General features: G+C 40.5%; 1 pseudogene; it reads right to left on the bottom strand.

The window, feature by feature from the left end:
• Positions 1-13,369: 13,369 nt before the first annotated feature.
• Positions 13,370-21,159, bottom strand: LOC115731864 (annotated as a pseudogene).
• Between the last annotated feature and the right edge of the window lie 45 nt (positions 21,160-21,204).

The following is a 21,204-nucleotide window of genomic DNA, read 5'->3' as shown; positions in this document are numbered from 1 at the left end:
AACGAGATTACAATTTATCCCAATTTTAATGTAAATTCATTTAAGTTCTTTTTTTATTTATATATTTGAATAAATCAATTACAAAATATTAATTTTAAATATATATTTAATATATAACGTGTCCCTAACATATCGAAATTTCTTATTTTTGAAAAATTACGTGTCGGAGTGTCTAGTCGTGTCGTGTCCCGTGTCGCGTATTAGTATCGGTGCTATCTAGGCCAGGATCAGTTTGCCAAGTGCAGTCTGTACTTGACCTTTCCAACAACAATTTCATGGGAACCATCCCTCGGTGCTTAATGTTGCGGAGACTCAAGATATTGAGTTTTGATCGGTAGTTTTAAGATTATTGCATGAATATTTACAAACGATTCTAGCGCGATAAATCACCGTATTGATCGGTAGTGTCTTATGGGAACGACGTACGCGCTAGATGCGTATAGAAAGAAAATTGTCCAGCCGGATGAACAGTGAAGAAATTGGTCCATTGGTTCGGCGTGCAGTAAAAAAAAAAAAAAGAGAAGGGAATAGTTGCGTCAGTAGGCGCAAAAGAAGAATGGAGCAGTGCGTGCATAAGGAGCGTGCGTTGCACGCACCAATCCAATTGCAGGCGCGTGCAAGCCATGCGCCAACGATTCTGTGCAGGGTCAGCAGTGTGGGCACGTGCGAGCTGCTGTAGCAGAATATTTTTATTTTCCCCAGATTGCATAGTTTTTAGTTCTGCCCTCCCTCACGCAAGAATATTCCTGTTTTGCAACTTGGTGACAATTTTGCGATTTTTTTTTGAGCACGTAAATTTCCTGTTTTGCATTAAATTAAAAATACATATGAAAAATACGGGTATAATTTGGATATTATTGCATTTTTTTGGCTATATTTCCCTACATATATATTTTTTGAAAATACAGAATATTGCTTTCATGTAAATGACCACTCATGATTCGCATATAGCATGTCTAAAAATGCTTGTAATTTCAGTTCGAAGAAAACTTGAACAATGGTAGAAGATTATGTTATCTTACATTCTGCGTTTGATTATGATCGATGCATGAATTGCATGTATCATGCTATGCCTATATGATTAAGAGATAAATGATTAATGGATCATGTGTCTTGATTATTTTTTCTAGTGGAAGTTCGTAGGTTGATAGAATTCAATGGAATTCTCACCTAGAACTTGAATTTTGTGCGAATTGAACTAAATGCATGATAGTGAGACAATTATAACACAGAAGTTGATTGGGAACGTGGTAAACTTTCGTTTCGGTGTCTTTTGTCCAATTATCACTTATTTAAGTTGCTCTTTGCTTCAAAATTAATTATATGTGTTAATGTGAAAGATGTGCTAGTATTAATTCTGTGCTTATTCTATCAATATAGAATTGTCATTGACTATGGCTTCTGCATGTAAAACCCGGGTGACATCAATAAGGGTGAAAAACTGAACGATGACAATTATGATATTTGGTACCGAAAGGCTCAATACATCCTTGAAGAACAAGAGGTTTTGGAAACCCTCAACCACACCATGGTTCAACCTAAGCAAGGAAATTCTGCTCAACACAGAAGAGATCTAGAAGCTTATCAAGATTGGAAAAAGAAAAATAGCATTGCTCGCATCACATTGCTGAAATGTATGCGAGATGATCTCATGTGTGAGTTTGAAGGACTTGAGAATGCTCAAGATATTTGGACTACTCTGAAAGAAAAGTTTGGGGGCACGTCCGCTACTAAATTAAGGAGGCTCACTATCAAGTTTGACACCTTTCGAAAGTGTCAAAATCAAAATATGAGGCAACACCTTTAGGAGATGTCAAACATGATACGAGAGCTCAAGACAGCAAGCCATATCCTAACCGATGAGCAACAAGTTCAGGCCATTATTAGGTTTCTTCCCGAAAGTTGGGAGCTTATGAAAATCAACATGATGCATAATGAGAATATCACAACTTTTGATGATATAGCGCGTCATTTGGAGTTAGAAGATGAGCGCCTAGAGGCTGCTAAATCTTCTATGCATGCTTATGTTGCTAAAACCGGTTCGCGTAAAGCTTTAAGCTTTAAGCGTAAAAGGAACTATAAGTTCAACAACAAAGGGAAGGAGAGTGATCGGGCATCCAAAAGAGCCAAAACCCTTGAGGCAAGAAGCGTCCCGGAAAGAAGGACAAGGCCAAAATGATCTCATACAATTGTGGCAAAATGGGTCATTTCGCTCGTGAATGCACTAAGCCAAGGAAGGTAACAGATTACTCCATTATTTTAAGTAATGCTTTTGTTTATAGCACTGTAATGCATGCTGAATCACATCCTATGTGGACTATAGACTCGGGAGCCACAGACCATGTAGCTAGAGACCGAGGAGCATTTATGAAGTATCATCGGATACCGCTAGGAAAAAGATGGATATATGTTGGAAATAACTCCAAAATTAAAGCAAAGGGTGTTGGCCCATGTAAATTAAATTTAGATGGTGGTTGAACTCTGTTCCTACATGATGTCCTCTATGCTCCCGATATTCGGCGAAATTTGGTCTTTGTAGTTGTTCTTCTATGCTTAGGTTATGTTTTAAATTTTCATGGTGATTGTGTTGACATTAAGTTTGGAACAGCTTATTATGGTTCTGGTTATGTCTTGAATGGTTTTATGATTTTAGACATTGACAATAATATGTACAATGTTAATGTAAATGATTGTTTTTCTTTAATTGCATCTTCTCAAAATGTAAATATTGATGCAAATGTTTGGCATGCTAGACTAGGTCACATTGGGTTAGATAGAATGAAAAGATTAGTTAGAGAAGGCCTTTTAGGGTCACTCGCTAAGATCGATTTACCCACATGTGAACGCTGTCTAGCAAGAAAAACAACTAGAAAACTATTTGGTAAAGGAACTAGTGCTGAATTACCATTGTAATTAGTACATTCCGATATTTGTGGTCCATTAAATGTGAAGGCGAGGCGTGGAGCCCCATATTTCATCACATTTATAGATGACTTCATATGCTTCAGTTATGTTTTTCCGATCTCCCATAAGTCAGAAGCATTAGATTGCTTTAGACGATATATGAGTTTAGTAGAGAACCAGTTAGATAAAACAATAAAAACATTAAGAGCTGATCACGGGCGTAAGTATCTATCTAAGCAATTCAAGGCTCTTTGTAATGAAAAGGATATCAAAAGGCAATTGACTATTCCTTATACCCCACAACAAAATGGGGTAGCCGAGAGAAGGAATAGAACCCTATTAGAAATGGTTAGGTTTATGATAGCACAAACAAATTTACTGATCTCATTCTAGGGAGATGCATTATTAACTGCATCATATATACTTAACCGTGTACCTTCTAAGTCGGTCACTTCCACTCTTTATGAATTATGGACTAGTAGAAAATTAGATTTAACCAAACTGCGACCTTGGGGGTGCGGAGGATATGTTCATGACTCTTCCCATAAATATGAAAAATTAAGTCATAGAGGGAAGAAATGTATCTTTATTAGATACTCTGAGCACCCCAAAGGGTATGTGTTCATAGGTGAATAGGCTGATGGAAGTGTGACTGAAATGGAATCACGAAATGTCACGTTCTTAGAGAACGATTTTCCTAGTAGAGGTGAAATCGATAAGAAATTAAGATTATATGAGATGGAAAATTCTAATAACGCACCCACTAATGTTGATGAAGAAAATAATGATTTACCTCAACATACTAGACCTAGTAGGAGTGTTGCATTGTCTAGTGAACCGAACTCGCAAGGACTTCGATTACGTAAAAGTAATCATACAAGCATTCCTTGTCGTCGTTTTGAGATTGAAGGGGAAGCATTTATGGTTGCTTCACAATGCGATGCGGACCCTAATACAATTGAAGAGGCTTTGTCATCTCCCGACAAGGAAGAATGGAAAAATGCTTTGGAAGATGAAATGGAGTCTATGAGAGCAAACCATGTTTGGGACTTGGTTGATCTACCACCTGGACGCAAAGCAATTGGAAATAAATGGATTTTCAAGATCAAACGTAGGGTGGATGGATCCGTTGAAAAGTATAAGGCTTGCCTTGTGGCGAAAGACTATACTCAATAAGAAGGTATAGATTATGAGGAAACTTTTTCACCGGTTGTAAGGTTTGCCTCCATACGCCTTATCCTAGCTATAGTCACAAATTTAGACTTAGAATTACATCAAATGGATCCGAAGACAACATTTCTCAATGGAGAACTAGATGAAGAAATCTATATGAAGCAACTAATATGTTTTATAGCTAAAGGCCAAGAGTGAAAAGTTTGCAAGCTTCATCGTTCGATATATGGCCTTAAGCAATCATCTAGATAGTGGTACCTTCGTTTTCATCAAGCCATAACTTCTTTTGGGTTTGTGATGATTGAAGAAGATCACAGTGTGTATGTCAAACGATCTGAAAATAAATTTGTGATTTTATCACTCTATGTGGATGATATTCTATTAGTTGGGAATATAAGGGTCTAGTTATCATCATAAAAGAATGGTTGTCCTCCACTTTTGAAATGAAGGACATGGGAGAAGCTGCTCATATTTTGGGAGTTAAGATAGAAAGAGATCATTCACGACACCTTCTTGCTCTATCTCAAGAGTCTTATATAAAAAAGATTCTTGAACGATTCAATATGCAGCATTATAATCCCAATGATACCCCTATCATGCAAGGCGAACGCCCGAGTTCCGATATGTATCCTAAGACTCTAAAAGAAAAGAAAGAAATGGAAATTATTCCTTACTCTAGTGCTATCGAGAGTTTAATGTATGCTATGATATGTACTCGACCCGACATATGTCATGCCGTGAGGATAGTGAGTCGCTACCAGTCAAATCCTGGCCAAGAACATTAGAAAGCGATCAAGAGGATCCTAAGATACTTGAAAGGCACAACGGACTATCGACTTTGTTATCAAGGAATCGATTTACACTTAATTGGTTACTCCGATGCTGATTGGGGAGGAGATTTTGATGAGCGCAAGTCGACATCCGGATATGCGTTCTTGCTTAATAAAGGTACGATTTCTTGGAGTAACAAGAAACGGACATGTACAACTCTATCTACAATGGAGGCTAAATTTATTGCATGCTGTCACAACTCCTCCCTAGTCCTACATTGCCTAGGAGGAGGTCTTGGGAAGGCTTTATAAGTCTTGGGGTGCCCTTAGACTTGCAAGACGCGTTTTCTGGGAGTTGTATGGGCGACGCTTGGAGGAACAAAATCGTGAGAACTGTGTGTCCAAAGCAGACAATATCTTATAAAGTGGCGAAGCGGAAGCGCAGTGGGCCTAGGCCATTACGGTTGGTATCAAAGTCGACCTTCGACGGCGTGTGGGGCCACAGCGGGCTCTTACTAGTGCTAGAGGGCACAACGAGGACACTGTGCCTTTGAGGGGGGAGTTTGTCACAACTCCTCTCTAGTCCCACATTGCCTAGGAGGAGGTCTTGGGAAGGCTTTATAAGCCTTGGGGTGCCCTTAGACTTGCAAGACTCGTTTTCCGAGCGTTGTATGGGCGACGTTCGGAGGAACAAAACCGTGAGGACTGTGTGTCCAAAGCGGACAATATCTTGCAAAGTGGTGCAGCAGAAGCACGGTGGGCTCAAGCCGTTACACATGCTCAGCTACAGTACAAGAAGCAGTATGGCTCAAACGTTTCTTTGAAAATTTAGTCATAATCAATGATGTTCAAAAATTAGTGACAGTTTATTGTGATAGTCAAGCGGCCATTGCCTATGTGAAAGATCCCAAGTATCATGGTAGGACAAAGCATATTGACATAAAGAATAACTTCATCGGAGATGTAATAGCGCAGAATGAAGTAATCCTACAATATATTTCTATGAACAAGATGGTTGCTGATCCATTCACTAAGGCTGTTCCTAAAGACGTGTTCTTGATGCATAGAATGTCTTTAGGGTTGCGTAGAATATAATATGTAATATTGTCGAGGATTGTTATATTATGTATATGTACTATATATGTACTGTACTTATTGTTAAATGAATTGATGTTTTATTCTCAAGTACAACTCATTATAAGACTCGCATAAGCACACATATATTGTTGAAAAGTATGTCACTATGCAATGATTGGCTCACTCACATGAGCAATCACCTCAAGCGCTGTAATAAGCGAGTTGAGACGAGACAAGATCTACGAAAGATGCTGGAAGAGCAAATTCAGTACATAATATATTTATGTCGCCTTTATTGGAATCAAGATGAGGTCTATGATTTATATATGATGAGACCGAACATGGTACTCCCACAATCATGAATGCCCGATGAAAGCTGGATGCGAGTGCTTAATTGAGCATTGTAGAGAGCGAGCTGATATAGCACTCGGGCTAAACATACGTACATGAAAAGCATGTGACTATGTTTAGGCTAAGATCCGTGTAGTGGATATATTTGATAAATGACATATGCTCTTGTGAAAAGAGAAATCCACTATAGCATGTAATTTATACTACATGTGCTTTATTCGACCAATAAAGAAAATGGGTATAATTATCCCTACTTACTCATCGTGTGAGTCCTTGAGGTAATTCATGAATTGATTACCTCAATTTGTACCCTATGTTACTTCTGACTATGTGCTCAAAGTAACGGATTAATGTTCTACTTTAGCATGTTATCGGCGGTCATGAAAATTAATATGGTTTTATGGGACGTGTCTAGGAAAGCAGTTGTTTTGAAATGGAGAGAGATATGACTGTGAAGGAAGAGTATTGTTGTTTTTCATCTATCACATGTATTTACTGGTCGACTAATTATATCGCTTATTGTGTGTGCGGATATAATTGCAAATACATAGTGGATTAAAGAATGTCAAGTATAGCTTTTAAGGGTTAGGTATACTTAGACCGATGTAACAAAATATGCCCGGGCTACTGTGAGACATCATTTTTTTTTTTTTTGAGGTTGTAGCTGTTATGTATTCCTAATAGGTGCGTAACCGAGCTCCCAAGTGCAATGTACTCATTGGTCGCATGACGTATTTGCAAGTATGAATTGATTCCAAAGTAGACGATGTTAATTGCCTTATATTCTTAATAGAGTATTATCAAGCCCTTCATGTCCGAGTGGGAGATGTAATAATACGTACATGAAGAGATATATTTGATACGTCCATCAAAGGGTGCATTTGAGAGGACCCCACGAACATGTGCTTTTTCAAAATGTTGCCTTCTTATCTTCTTATAGGTAAGATGTGAAGGGGCACGAAGATAGAAGATGAGAAAACTAACGTTAGATTAGAAAACTAAAAGAGACGAATGTACGTTTTTCTCTCCTTCCCTCTCTCCCTCTCTCAAGAACCATAAAACAAACGAAAGGCAATTCACCGTTACTTTGAGAATCGATTTGCATTGATATTGTGAAACAAGAATACTTTCCGCACGTGATTGTATTCGGACTGTCGTGAGTTTGAAGATTCGTGGAGGACGCTTCGGAGATTCAACGAAGTTTTTGGGTAAATTCCGTAATGGAACATCGATAGAGGTTAGTAGAATTTCTCAATGTTAAAATTTCAACACCTCTATATAATCTCAATCTCAATTTCAATCTTAATATCCATCTCTTCACTCCACCGCTCACGCCTTTGACGAGTCCCTGCATCTCAAGACGATGTCGTTGAGATCGGAGAGCGGAATTACCTACATGAATGACACTCCCCTTTCTTTGTTATCATCGTCGTCCAGAATTGTGGAATGGAAGAAGAAGAAGAAGAAGAAGAAGAAGAAGATAACTCTGATTAGTTTTGACTTAAAGAGATTGCTAGAAATTGACTTATCTAATACATAAAGAAAAGCCTGAAAAAAAATACATAAATAAAAGGGCTACTTAATTCATTCTCTAGAAAAAAAAAACAATTGATGGTAGTTGGAATCTTTTCAACTATACAGTTTGTACTTATCAATTATGGTGGCGATTCTATGTTTGGAAAGAAACTATAGATAGGCTCCGTTTATTTCGCGAAGAATGTAAAAATTTTGAAAAATATTTTTCAAGAAATCATTTTGTAGAAAAATAACAATATTTTCTTGTGTTTGGTTGAAACCTAAAAATCAAACAGAAGGTAATGTCCAATGTTTGGAAAGGAAATAATTTTCCCTAATTTAAAAACACATTTTCTATCGGCCGAATTTTTTTTTTTTTTGACTGTTCATTTTTCATGCCCCAAACGCAGGACAATGAGGAAAATATTTTTTTGAAAGATGTTTTCTGCGAGACAAACGAAGCGTTAGTGATCGCCAAATCTATCAATGTCTCACATTGAAGTTCATACATGCCACTATGCTTGATTCCTTTCATTATCACCAGAGCACCTCGAACAACCTTCAGAACTCCACCTTGTGAAGAATACCCGCATTCAGCTAAATCTAGGGCACCCAAGGAAATTAAGTTCTTTTTCAATTCTGGAACGTGTCTTACTCCAGTCAATATCCTCACAATACCATCATACATCCTAATTTTAACATCACCAACTCCCACAACATCGTATTCAACGTTGTTCCCCAATTGCACTTTATTACTATCCGTGCACCGATAAGTAGCAAACCAGTTCCTGTTTAGTGTAGCATGAAAAGAATAACCGGAATCCATAATCCATCTGTCAAATGATGAATTCTCAGTGACAGACAAGACTCTATTGACACCATCAGAATTGTCAGCTATAGCTACAATATCATCTGCAGATTCAACTATAATTCCCTTGCCTGTTTCATTTTTCAACTTAAAACAATTCCTTCTAAGATGCCATCTCTCGCCATAATTCCAACAGACATCACCACTAGTCCTAGACTGACTACGTCTATTCGAGTTCATACTACTTCTGCTACCACGAATATTAGTTCTTCTTCTATTTTCACATACTAAAACAGTAGATACATATTCATCAGATTCTCTTCTACAGTTGTTCTTACTTAAAATCAAATCTCAAATACCATCAAACGTCAAACTTATTGACCCAGAGGAATTACTAACAGCGGTAATAGTAGTATTCCAACTATCGTGCAATGAAGATAACAGAATCAAAACACATACCTCATCTTCAAGGTCAATATCAACTGAACTCAATTGACTAACAATCACATTGAATTCATTGATATGGTTAGCAAATGACACACCTTCGCTCATCTTCAAATTAAATAAACGTCGTATCAAATAGACTTTGTTGATCATAGAGGGCTTCTCGTACATATCCGACATGGCTTTCATCAAACCCGTAGTGGTCTTCTCTTTGACGATATTAAACGCAACGTTACGAGCCAACGTAAGTCGAATAACACCCAGCGCTCGTTTATCCAACAATTCCCAATCAACTTGCTTCCTCGTCTCCGGTTTCTCCCCAAACAGGGACAAGTGCAGCTTCATCCGGTATAAATAGTCTTCAATCCGCATCTTCCGAAAACCAAAGTTCTTCCCCTCAAATTTGTCGATTTTCACTTTTAATTATTCTGTCGCCATCGATTTGCTTCAACTCGATAAGCCTAGCTTTGATACCAATTATTGCGCGGAACAAGTGATCGAATGATAAAATAGACAGAACAAGAAAATAAATCGGACACCAGATGTATATGGTTCAATCGTAGAGACCTACATCCACGAGAAGAGCAGCAACGAATTTCACTATAGATCAAGTGATATACGGAGATTACAGACCAAACTCGAGTAACTTAAACACTCTCAGTGTTTCCCAGCCCAATTACATCCAATAACGCACACAGTGTTTAGCCCCCAATTCCTAGTAAAATAATCTCTCAATCTCACAAATGAATTAAAATACAAATTCTTACCGCAAGAATTTCTCAACTAGGACACAAAGTTATTCAAGTAATTCCACGGACAGAATCCACGATGAAGTTAACCCACTGCCAAGACTCGTTGCCAGCACTTCTTGAAGACTTCACGTTTTTTTTTTTTTCGTGTCTCCCTTCAAATCACAAGTACATATTATAATATATATGTACCGAGACCGACTTTTGCAAGGACCCGTATCTTCCTTTTCTTCTTATCTTTTATTGACCAAGTCAAACTTCAAAGAAAACAAAGTCCGCTTGGACTTTCCAATTGAAAGCCAAGATCAAAACCGTATATCAAAGTGCATCCAATAAAAAATTCCTTATCTGAATTCAATTGCACTTTCCTTTTATGTTTATTTTCTGCGTGGACTCCAATTTCAAATAGGAAGTATCCAATTCAAAATATTCAGATTTTGACTTCGGGTTCAAATTCGAGACATATTATAGCAGGATAACTACCGTGAAGGAAGGAAACCGCAGCTCGTATTTGTTGGTTTCTTTGAGAGCCGTAGTTACCCACGAACGTTTAGAAGTGAAGGTACAAGAAGCCCGCATGGCAGGGCACACCTTATGTTTGGAACTTTCCATCCGATCTGAATCAATCAAGCAGAGAACGTAAGAAAAAAACGAGGCAAAACACATGCATTACTAATAGGCTAAGATTCACACACCTTTTTAATCGTGTGCTAAAAGCTTCGGTTCTTGATCAGTTTGGAAGCCTTTTGATTTGGAACCCAGTCCGAGATTACGGTCATCATTAACATCTCCCATTTTAGGCGGGACAAATTCGACGGTGTCGAGGTTCGATTTCTTGCCGTCATTAGCATTCATTAGCGGATAATCTATCTCCATTGCCTTTTGTCAAATATGAGCACGTGAAAATCCAAGTCCCCCACATACTTGAAGACTAAGGAGTGGCCCTCACAAATTGAGTAATGCTCCGCAAATTCCTTCCATCCCTTTGATAACCAATCCATATCATCCCATTTTTCCAATTCCACACTCCAACTTCCACCGTTCGGAACCCTCAAACGGACCGTTTCGGGAAGAGACTTGCCATACTTTCTCATAAACATCTTCGGAATTCCCTAGTTTCTCATAAACAAGCAGTGCCGGATATGTTTTAACACGAATCGACTCGAAAGAAAAGGCTAGCGCGTAGAACGCATCAGCCTTCCAAGCCTTGGTACATCCAAAAGAACGCTTAAAGAAAAGAACTTACAAAGGCGAAGTGTGTGAGAGAGTATGATCTTGAAGAAATGAGGTGTCTCCAATGCAAAACTTCGCCGGCGCTGTTCATCGTCCCTTCGGAGACAAGAAGTCATCCCTCGAGCACAAGTTGTGTAACAATCTAAATATAGCATAGTTCCGTGGGGGCTTTATGTGAGCCAATTTAATAAGACGAAGCATTTATTTGAAGAAGACATTCGTTCCTGGGATTGCAGGACAACTACCTCCGGGAAGCTGTTCATGTTCAGTAATACGAGTGGCAACAACCAGTTTAGCTCATCATTGCGACGAAGAAAAGTCAATGACATATAGAAAGCTCGTTAAGAAGAACGCATGGGAAATCGAAGGCATCAAAAATGGGACGACGTGGGAGTTGATCGAAATTAGACCAAGAATAACTAATTGATTTCGATGGGGACTAAGTGGGCTAGCTTACTCACCATTGAGATTCCGACGACTTGTTCAATTCCTTCTATTAGATCCTTCGAGAATATGGATGGATCAATAGGAATCAACAAAGGTCGTAAAGGGGGCAGAAACGTAAATGACAAGAAACTTAAAGGTACAGAGATTAGACGCAATCGTGGCTAGCCATGTAAATGCAAGGAAAGATAAATCATAGCAAAGTAGAGATAAATAAAATTATAAAAAGACGTTGAATTCTATAATTGATTGAAAGAAGTTTACAAGAAATGTATAGGTTTTTGTAACTATTTTACGGATGGTTACATATAATGGTTAAAGACATCGGTTAATGAATTCGAAGGACTAAATAACTCGCTAATCCTATTTGGGGTTACAAGAAATCATTCTATAATTTCCTACTATTAAGCAACAAAATGCGTATAAACTTTTTTATCATTGGTGTATTAAATGCCCATATTGAACCTCGATCTACCTATATTGACGGGCCTAAAAGCATTATTGTGTCCTTGCCTTCTTAAGATGGGTTTGGCCCATCGAGAATATCAGGTCTAGCTCATGACGAATTAGTAGACTTATTATTCGAGATCACTCTTTTCATCATATTAGTAGAGCCATGCTTTGAATTGTCCATCAGATTCTAATATTTAGCAGAGTAATGTAGATAGGGAATTAGAAAAATTGCCTTATTTGTAAATGATTGTAGATCTAGATTTAAGTCAAGTAGTTATTTTTTTAAGAAGAATTTATATTCAAACTTGAGCGCCGGAAATTGAGACTTTGAACACTACTACATTGTCTCCATCAATGGCAACAAATGCTTGCCGACCGGCAGAGGAGAGCGCCACATGCTCGATTGGATAGCTCCTTATCTTCGCCGGCCACAATCTTTCTAAATCTCTAAGAGGTCGCAACTTGTTTGTTTTCCTGAATATGTATCTTGATGAACCCGCGAAAGAGTACTCTGCCCCATGCATATTCTCAGGCAGCCGGAATGAACTTGAGTGATTGTTTCGGAGATTGTATAGAGTTTGCGGGACAACCAGAGGCAGGCGAGGACTAGAGCAGAGCATGAAATTATCATCTTAAGGAGATAATATCTAATTAGTATAAAGAATCACTCCATCTTCGAACTTTTCTAGACAACAGAGTTGGTGCGGGACCATTTTTTCTTTCCTTTTCCGAGATCACCTCAAGGGTAAAAGAAATTACTTCAAGAAATACTCCAAAATCCGTGTTCATTTACTGATCAACTCTGCATATTGGCGTGAGATGAGGATTGCTTATGACCTTTTATTTTATCGATCCCATGCTGCGGACGAGTTCGATTTATACTTTGTCAAATAAAGACAGCAAACATGCAAAGAGATTGGAATTTTGGAAAATGCAATTTCCCTTCGTAATTTTTACTAGTCTCTAAAAAACCTCAGGAAATTTTATCACCAGTAGATCACTTGAAGCAGAAAGGTTTGCTTTCTTTGATCCGATTCACTAAACAAAACATAGCAGACCATAAATTTTTTTGTAGGCATACCAAAGTTTACGCCTAATTCTTAACATCCCTTCCGAAAAGGGAGACTTTTGAGTTCAATAGCATCAATTCTAAAAGCTTGAACATGCGGACATCTCCTTTCTTTAGAGAAGTCCCCGAGCCATGTTGTGTGTAGTGCAGGAGCTTCAGTGGTCATGACCCGTCCGAACATTTAAGAGTCGTGGCTTGCATGCTTCCATTGTTGCGCCCCTTAAGAAACTGCGGGGTTCGATTTTTTATCAGCAAATGATCTATGAGTAAGAACGCAAAAGGTATGATAATTAACTCAAGTTAACCAAACCAAATTCTGCACGAGTACTAGTATCTCAGGATCTCTTCTTACCACATTTTGCTTCAATAGGTTACGTGATCAGTTGACTACTGTGAATAAAGGATTCTGCAACTTGGACTTGCTAGCTGCTTCGGGAGATGTAGTTGCCTGCAAACGCTGACAAGAAGAACTACGAGGAGACAGCATGCCAGGGCTCACCTCGTGTTTGGAATTTTCCATCCTACTTGAATTAGTCAGGTAGAGAGCATAATCACTTATAGGATAAGATTGACAGACATTCCGAGTCTTGTCGCTGAAGCTTTGCTCCTTCATCAGTTCGGACAGTCTGTTAGTCGATCGAAAATGTATCAAGAATAGCGTTAGAGGTACTGAGATTGAAATCCATAGAATTAGTTCACGAAGTGATGGGGGCAGGGCAGACTATGCCGTGAGGCCAAACTCCACCTCTAGCCGTAAGCTGGAAAGGTGAGAGACTATCACGCCCCGACTCTCGAGCCCGTGACATCCCTACCAAATCGCCACGAGGTCACGAAGGATAACGTCCCAGGCGCGTTATCGACCTATCAACTATATACGCATGCGGAAACGATTTACTCCCGGACAACATATAAACAAACAGGGATAGCATAGCAGGAGATACATACCAAGGCGGATAATCAAAAATAGCATACGTAGTTACAAGACAGCAGATGAGTCTTAACCCTACCGAGCTACGTAAATATATACAACCCCATACTTCGAGGCAGCTCACTAAGACCTCAAAAGGTTACTAGGTCAGATAAGGTTAACTTCTCATCTACTCCAAAAGACTACTCTCATAACCTGGCCTTGGTATTCGCAAAGCTCCATCACTTGGGACCCGAAAGTGGTTCCCACAACGGGGTTAGATATAAATCTCAGTGAATCGAGCCTAAGCTCGGTTAGGACACCGATTCACCCGTAACCTCCTAAACACGAGGATTATAAAAACAATCACGATGTAGACATATATCCAGCCATCATATCATATGACAATAATCACCCACATGCATACTTACCAGCCTTCAGCCACACGTAATGCAATGCTTGACTCCACTCAACAGCCACATCAGACGACCAACCGAACACGCATCACACTCACAAGCATGCACTGGACACCACACGAGTCCATTTATTAACGATGATCGCGCTCTTGGCGCCACAGTGATGAGGATCCACGTGACCGGCGTGATCGACTCTCACAAATAATGCGATCCCGCATTCTTCCGGCAGGACCCGGCTACGTTCCTTTTCCCTCTCGGCAACGGCTACTACAAGCAGTGTGTCCAAGGCACCTCGCACGGCACGGCAAGTAGGCATCCCTATTCGGGGCTTCGGTCCATCACAAGCCGCGACCGGCATCCGATAATCCCTTAAAACCGTACGTACCATACGGGGCATGAATTATCGTGCTTCCGGCAAGTCGTGTGGTTCCATAAAAATGGTACGGTGTGTACTATGTGTATGGACGAACTTGCCAGGAAAACCCATCATCGTTTCGTCATATGACCATACAGCACACCCGACACATCAATCAATTTATTCTCTTTGATTTAGGCCGGATGCTCACACAAACGTGCTCAAAGACTCGGCCCAAGGCCATTTTCATGCTAAAATATGTCTTTGATCTTGCACACGGTCATATGCATATGCAGACTACCAAATAGACGCCGCAAGGACACACGGGACAATTAATTCCCAAGCAAACACCAATTCATTTAACGAGCAATCAGAACACTCAAATCAACATTTCAACGGGGCGACCCGCCCACACCAAGTCCTCAATTCAACACGAATAAACCAATTCGATTAGGCCACATAAAGGCTCAATTTCGTGCCAGAGTAATTAATTAGCCAATTTGATTTATAATCGCCAATCGATCGCTCGTCCTTAACCTATCGCTCGCTCGCGATCAAATCACAATACACAATCACATCCGACTAACATTAATTAGCCACAGAAAATTCTAATTTAATCGATTATGGCCATTTACCCTAAACCGGGTTTCTAACTAATCCGACCATAATCAAATCTACCTAAATACCCTATCGACTAGCTAACTAATCCTAGGCGCAATTAGCGCCCTAACCAAGGATTAGGGTCAACTCACCAAAAACGGTGGTCGAGGTCGGGTCGGGCACGATTTTTGAGACCGGGGCCGAAAATCACTATTCACGCCGGAAATACTGTTCACCGGCGGCACTGTTCGGGAGACACTGTTCACGGCCGAAAACAGTGACAAGTTCGGCGGTGAAATTGCTGCAAACGGTGGCGGCTCGGCGATTGGAGGTCCGGCGAGCGACGGAAGCTGAAAAACAGAACCGACATAGGTAAAAACAGGGGAAACCGGGCTGAATTTGGGGGAAAAACGATCTCACGGATCGAGGCAAGGCCGGGGAAGGCTCGGGGACTCACCTACTGTGTCGAGGACGACCTTCGGGACCAGCTGGGGGCGGTGGCCGGAAGCGGCGGAACAGCAGAATGCATCATGATCGCGCGAAAACAGAGGAAAAGCGGGCGAACAGGGGAGGTCCGATCGAGGCTCAAATCGGGCTCTACGGGCGGCGGCCGACCACCACAAGCTCCGAGGGACAAGATAGGACTCTAAGGAGGTCGTCGGTGGCGGTGGTGAGCGGCGGAAGGGGGCGGTTTGAGCTGGAACAGAAGCAAAAACAGCAAAACCCGAAAAAAGAGGGTTGTCGATTTCCAGGGCTGTTTGCGGCGGTTCCGGTGGACGACGAGCAGCGAGGTTGGGTCGGGATGGTGGTGAGGAGGCTAGTGGACGTTGTTGAGGTGGTGGTTGGCTTCGACGGTGTCGTGAACGACCGGAGGAGGAGTTGGAAGTCTCGGCTTCAAGGGCGCTAAAACAGAGCAGAGCTTCCACGGCGGCTTTCACGGCAGTCCGGCGACCAGCGACGGCGTCGGAGGGAGGTGGAGCAACGGGCGGAGGTGGCTAGGGGTCTGTGGTGGTGGTTGGGGTGTTGGTCGCACGAAAATGGCCGGAGGAGAAGAGAATGGATGTTCGGTGAGGGGGTGGGGGCTGTTCTCGCGCGAGCAACAGGAGGATGAGGGAGCAAGAGGAAAGAGAGAGAGAGAGAGAAGTCACATGGCTTTGACTGGTGGGGGCTGAATTGACCAAAGGTGGGGCCCAGCCATCTCTTCAAAATAAATGTTTTCGTCATATACGTATAATATCCAGGGGCGAAACGGTCTTTTGATAAATTGGGACTGATCAGAATTTTGACTCAACCGGTTGGGAATAAAATTTGGATTTTCACGGGCTAATTTCGGTTTGGGAAAGTTTAGGCGCGACGAATAAAAATCCTAATTCGCGGCGACCACGATTTCGAGACCCGATCGAAATCGAACGACATTTCGGGAAACGTCGAAAAATCGTCACTTATGTCCTTGCAATCCAAAAATTTGCACCGATTAAAATTCAATTTCTTCCTCTTTATTGAATTTGGGCAAATTACGTGGTTCGAATTTCCCGAGCGTCACAGAGACCATTCTTTTTATGGAACTTCCTCCTTCAATGTCAATGCTGGATTTTGATATTCATCCTTGATTATTTCAGTAAGTGATCAATAGACTATAATCTGAATCTACTTGCGTATTGGTCACTAAATACCTATTAGAAAATTGAAGCACGTGACGTCAGCAAATCTGGTTGAGTGGTCATTAGGAAGGATTTGACACACCTAATTCAAATTGTTTATGACTTAATCGCACTTTTTCAAATTTTAAAGCTTGATTGTACATTAAGCTAAATGTCAAGATTTTTTTTATGCAATTTCTCACAATAAAAAAAGAAAAGAAACGAAAAGAAAACAATGGATATCAAACGTTAAGAGAGTTGAAGGAAAGGAAAAAGAAATCAAATGGGATGCTTCGATAGAGGATTTGCTTATTCGGCACACTAATGGTCAATCAATTAGAAATCGGTTATCATTTTAAGAGTCATTTATGCCTAATTTTATTTGTTTATTAGCTAATGCGAATTAGCTTTTTACCATGTAGGTGAAGAGACTATTCCACCCCTAATCTTCAGTTCTTATCGGCAGCTCCCTCTTCTTTTTCAAAACTGTCAGTCAATGGGAAAGAGGGAAATTGAAAATAGAATCACTTACCTGGATAAAAATCTTCCTCATCTCAACCTCCGACTCTGCATCAGTAGCTTCCATTTGTCGGTGACTAAAGAAGGTTAAAAAGATAAAAGAGTTTAGAACTTATTGTGATTCGCACGTCAGGATACGAATGGCATTAATTGGAGCTCACCAATTTCATGCTGATAACCTTTGTATGGTTGCATTGAGACCACCCTCCCATTCCCCGCAGTCCCACTTGTATTTATACTCATTCATGTTTTTTCTAAAATTTAGCCAATGCCAATGCCCAAGTGGACGTTCTCATTGGACAAATTTTATTCACGTCACAAAATCGTTTCGACCTATTGCCCCACTGGTTGAATTTGGTGTTGAACGAATTTGATTAAAGAACTTGTAAAAGTACGAGGATTTTTTCTTTTAGCAATTTCCATGCATTAGCCAGCACTTCGGGCACCTTGGGAGGCATTTCCATTTTGCTTTCATCTTAACCTTCGATATAGAATTTTCATAAGGTCATTTTCCTCATAGCGTCCCAACCCTCGCTCTCTCGTTTTAATAAGAACGTAATTATGCTGTTGAAATGACAAAAAGATGCTATTCAAGATGCTATTCATTGGTTTATCACGCAAGATTTGAGAAGGCATGATGATTGAGCTATAAATTTTGATTGAACTGTCGTGTCCTTGAATTTCATGGAAACACGTTGATTGAACATGAACGACGATCAGATAATGTCAACCCTGAATGTACAGTGTTGTAAATCAAGAACTTAAGAGGACTTCTTATGCAGCAAGGGATCAGATACCGAGCGAGCATATCTGCATAGAGCCCGTACTGCGCAATCATCCCGAGCCCCCACTTGTCTTTCAGCTGCCTACAGAGGTTCAAATCCATGTCTTAGACCACTGGTCCATCTCTGCAGGGGCGTGTGCACGGAGGATCTGGAGCTGAAAAGTGACTGGATCCATAAAAGTGCCCGAAATCAGCTTGCCGTGGCTTTCCGTCACCTGATGTGAACAGATTGGAAAATGATTCTGTTCCTACCCGATCAATGAACTGTTGGCAACGGCAGCGATCCCTCTCAAGGATAGGATTGACAATGAACATGTTCTCACGCCGCCTCTTCTCTCCAGTGCAAAAGGCAAATGGCATCATCCACGCTTCCTAGATTGCAGATTAGTTCAGTAGTTGAATTTCAGTCTTTCAAGTCCAAAAGGACAAACCAAAAAATGTACAGCTCAAGCTTCATGACGTGACTAACATGCAAGCATAAGATGTTCACTCCTGAAGCACCGGCAGCATCTTTCATTCTCTCGTGATCCAGAAAGGAAGCAGTTGTGGGAAGAATTATAGAGTTTTGAACAAGCCCAACTATGACAACTCGTGGTTCTCTTAATTACTCCATGTCTGCCGTAAAGCGAAATGCCTGAAAGAAAATCAGAATAAATTGATCAATTCCACAAAACTGGTCAGGATGAATAAAAATCAAAGGATCCTGCCAAGAACTGCAGTAATGTTTTTCAATAAGAGCAAACAACTACCAAATAGCGACTGCCACAAAGAATATGTAAGAGTACTTCTTAGCTTCAACGATAGCAAGTTTAATCAACTAGAATGGTTCGACGACATCAAACGTTGCACATTACTCTATCCATTGGCTCACCAACTCCACAGAATCCCAACATGGCACAAGACTATGCTAGTCAGACTTTCTCACACCTTCCATCTCATAGAAAAACTCAGAACCAAGAATCTATGCTAAAACAGATTTCAGAATAGCTCATTTCCAGGACTATGCTCTTCAAGACCTCCCTAGTGATAAGTTCTCAATATTGCCAAAGGACATCTGGACCAGATCTTTGCAAGTCATTGCTTTTAAACAAATATTTCCCCAGTTAGGACCATATGTATGAATCTCAGTGACATAATATTAGTCGGTCCACGCTCTTTTATCTATCACAGGAATGAAAGATTACTGAGTTATAAATAGAAGTTCCCTATGCCCCTTTGCAGAGAGACCAAGGAGCACACATCGGAAGGTCTTTGCTCATGTCCCTCAGAGAACTTCCAAACAATTGTTGGCCTGAACTTTCATTTGCAGGCCTGAGCAATGCTGGAGGAACTTGCTTCAGAGGCTATTGAGGTGACATTAGATAAAGGCAATCATAAATTGAGTGTTTGTTGGGTGGAGTTAAGCAACTTTGTCTGCCATGGTTGCCAAAACGAACATGAGGCATTGAAACTGATTTCCCTAGAGAGAAGTACGCCAAAAAGCTTGTTCAATCGTTTCAGGATGTTCAGTCATCTCACCGATGACAAGCAAGTATTTCTTATGCACACACTCAGATTCGCCATATGCTCCAAGCAGGAATGTGCTGAGAAGACAAGTTTCATACTATCAAGAAAACTATTTTACATGAGGAACATATTTGATTTATAGTGAGTCTTTATCAAACTCCAACCTAATGGTATTGAAGCACATGAAACAGTGCAGAGTAGTGTGACCAGGACTCTTAGCAACAACCTTTAAATCGCCACATCCAGTAAGCACCACAAAAACAGAAACAGTAGTAGGATCACCTGTATGTCAAACTTACATTCAGATGAGAGAGCTTTTGCAGAATCCGCCAGAGGATCAACTTGAAGAGTCCTTACACAATTCAATCCAATATGTAAACGACTGACTTCCTGAAATCAATATCAAAAAGATTTAACAAAAAAGTAAGATTGTATCACAATGGAATGGCATGCTCTGAGTTTTTGACATTTTAGGAAGAAGGCACCGATTGCTCAGTCGTTAAAGTTGTCTCAACAAATATTTTCATGGGCAGTTGATCCGTGTCAATTCAAAATTCATTCGGAATAGAAATTACTCGATCAACTCCAACTTTCTATACTAAGACTTTTAAGCTGTCTATCCTTACTTCTTGTAATTCTTTTTGTGTTCAGTCGTATGATTCGGGAGGCCACAACCATTCCAATCGTGAAAACTAACGGAATAATACCACTAGAATTCCTAAGATCCACCTTTCTGACGGAAGTCCAGCTCCTATTTAACTCGACTAGTAAATGGTATGTCTACATATGCAGACCCGCAAGATGCAGAGCAGATACAAACATTCTCCTAGATTGACTAATGACATCAATATTCATGTAAACAACAAAGCCTAAGTTTAATTGGAAAAGGCGAGCAGAGAGACGAGACAAATCGAGCAGAACAGAATAGTACAATCTGACCACATCATTTGCGTATTTCATTCCAAGATTTTACTACAGCAATCCTTCTCCATGAAGCCTTTCCTTTCCTGATCAGCAACAATTCGAAATCTGTAGATGCTAGCACCATCAAGCTTACAAAAAAGCACCAGTGCCAGAACATCTTCCCCAAAACGAAACTATGTCGTTTCTAATCCCGTGGATTTCACGGAATCAACTTCGTTTCCTTAATAAGCTCAGGTGAAAATCCAATCGAATAATAACACTCGAGAAATACACGCCAAGTCAATTGGATCAACAGCGACAAGGATTCAAATCGACCGGATACTGCTCCGCGAGCCAGTACCGATCGAGCGACACTGAGGAGAGAGATGCAACGGAGAAGGGAAAACCTGAAAGACTTGGGGGTTGAGATCGTGGCGGAGGAGGCGATGGAGCGACTCGTATCCGCAAAGAGAGCCGTCCCGAGCTGCCGTGGCCTCCTCTGTAGCTTGTCCGTTCTGCATCGTCTCCATGGGCGAGCTGGAGAGGCGTGCGTTGGTTGAATTTGAAGAGAGAGAGAGAGAGAG

The sequence above is a fragment of the Rhodamnia argentea genome, chromosome 5 (assembly GCF_020921035.1).
Source record: "Rhodamnia argentea isolate NSW1041297 chromosome 5, ASM2092103v1, whole genome shotgun sequence".
Lineage (NCBI taxonomy): Eukaryota > Viridiplantae > Streptophyta > Magnoliopsida > Myrtales > Myrtaceae > Rhodamnia > Rhodamnia argentea.
Note: the sequence above shows the minus strand (reverse complement) of the source record. Positions and strands in the feature narration are given on the sequence as shown.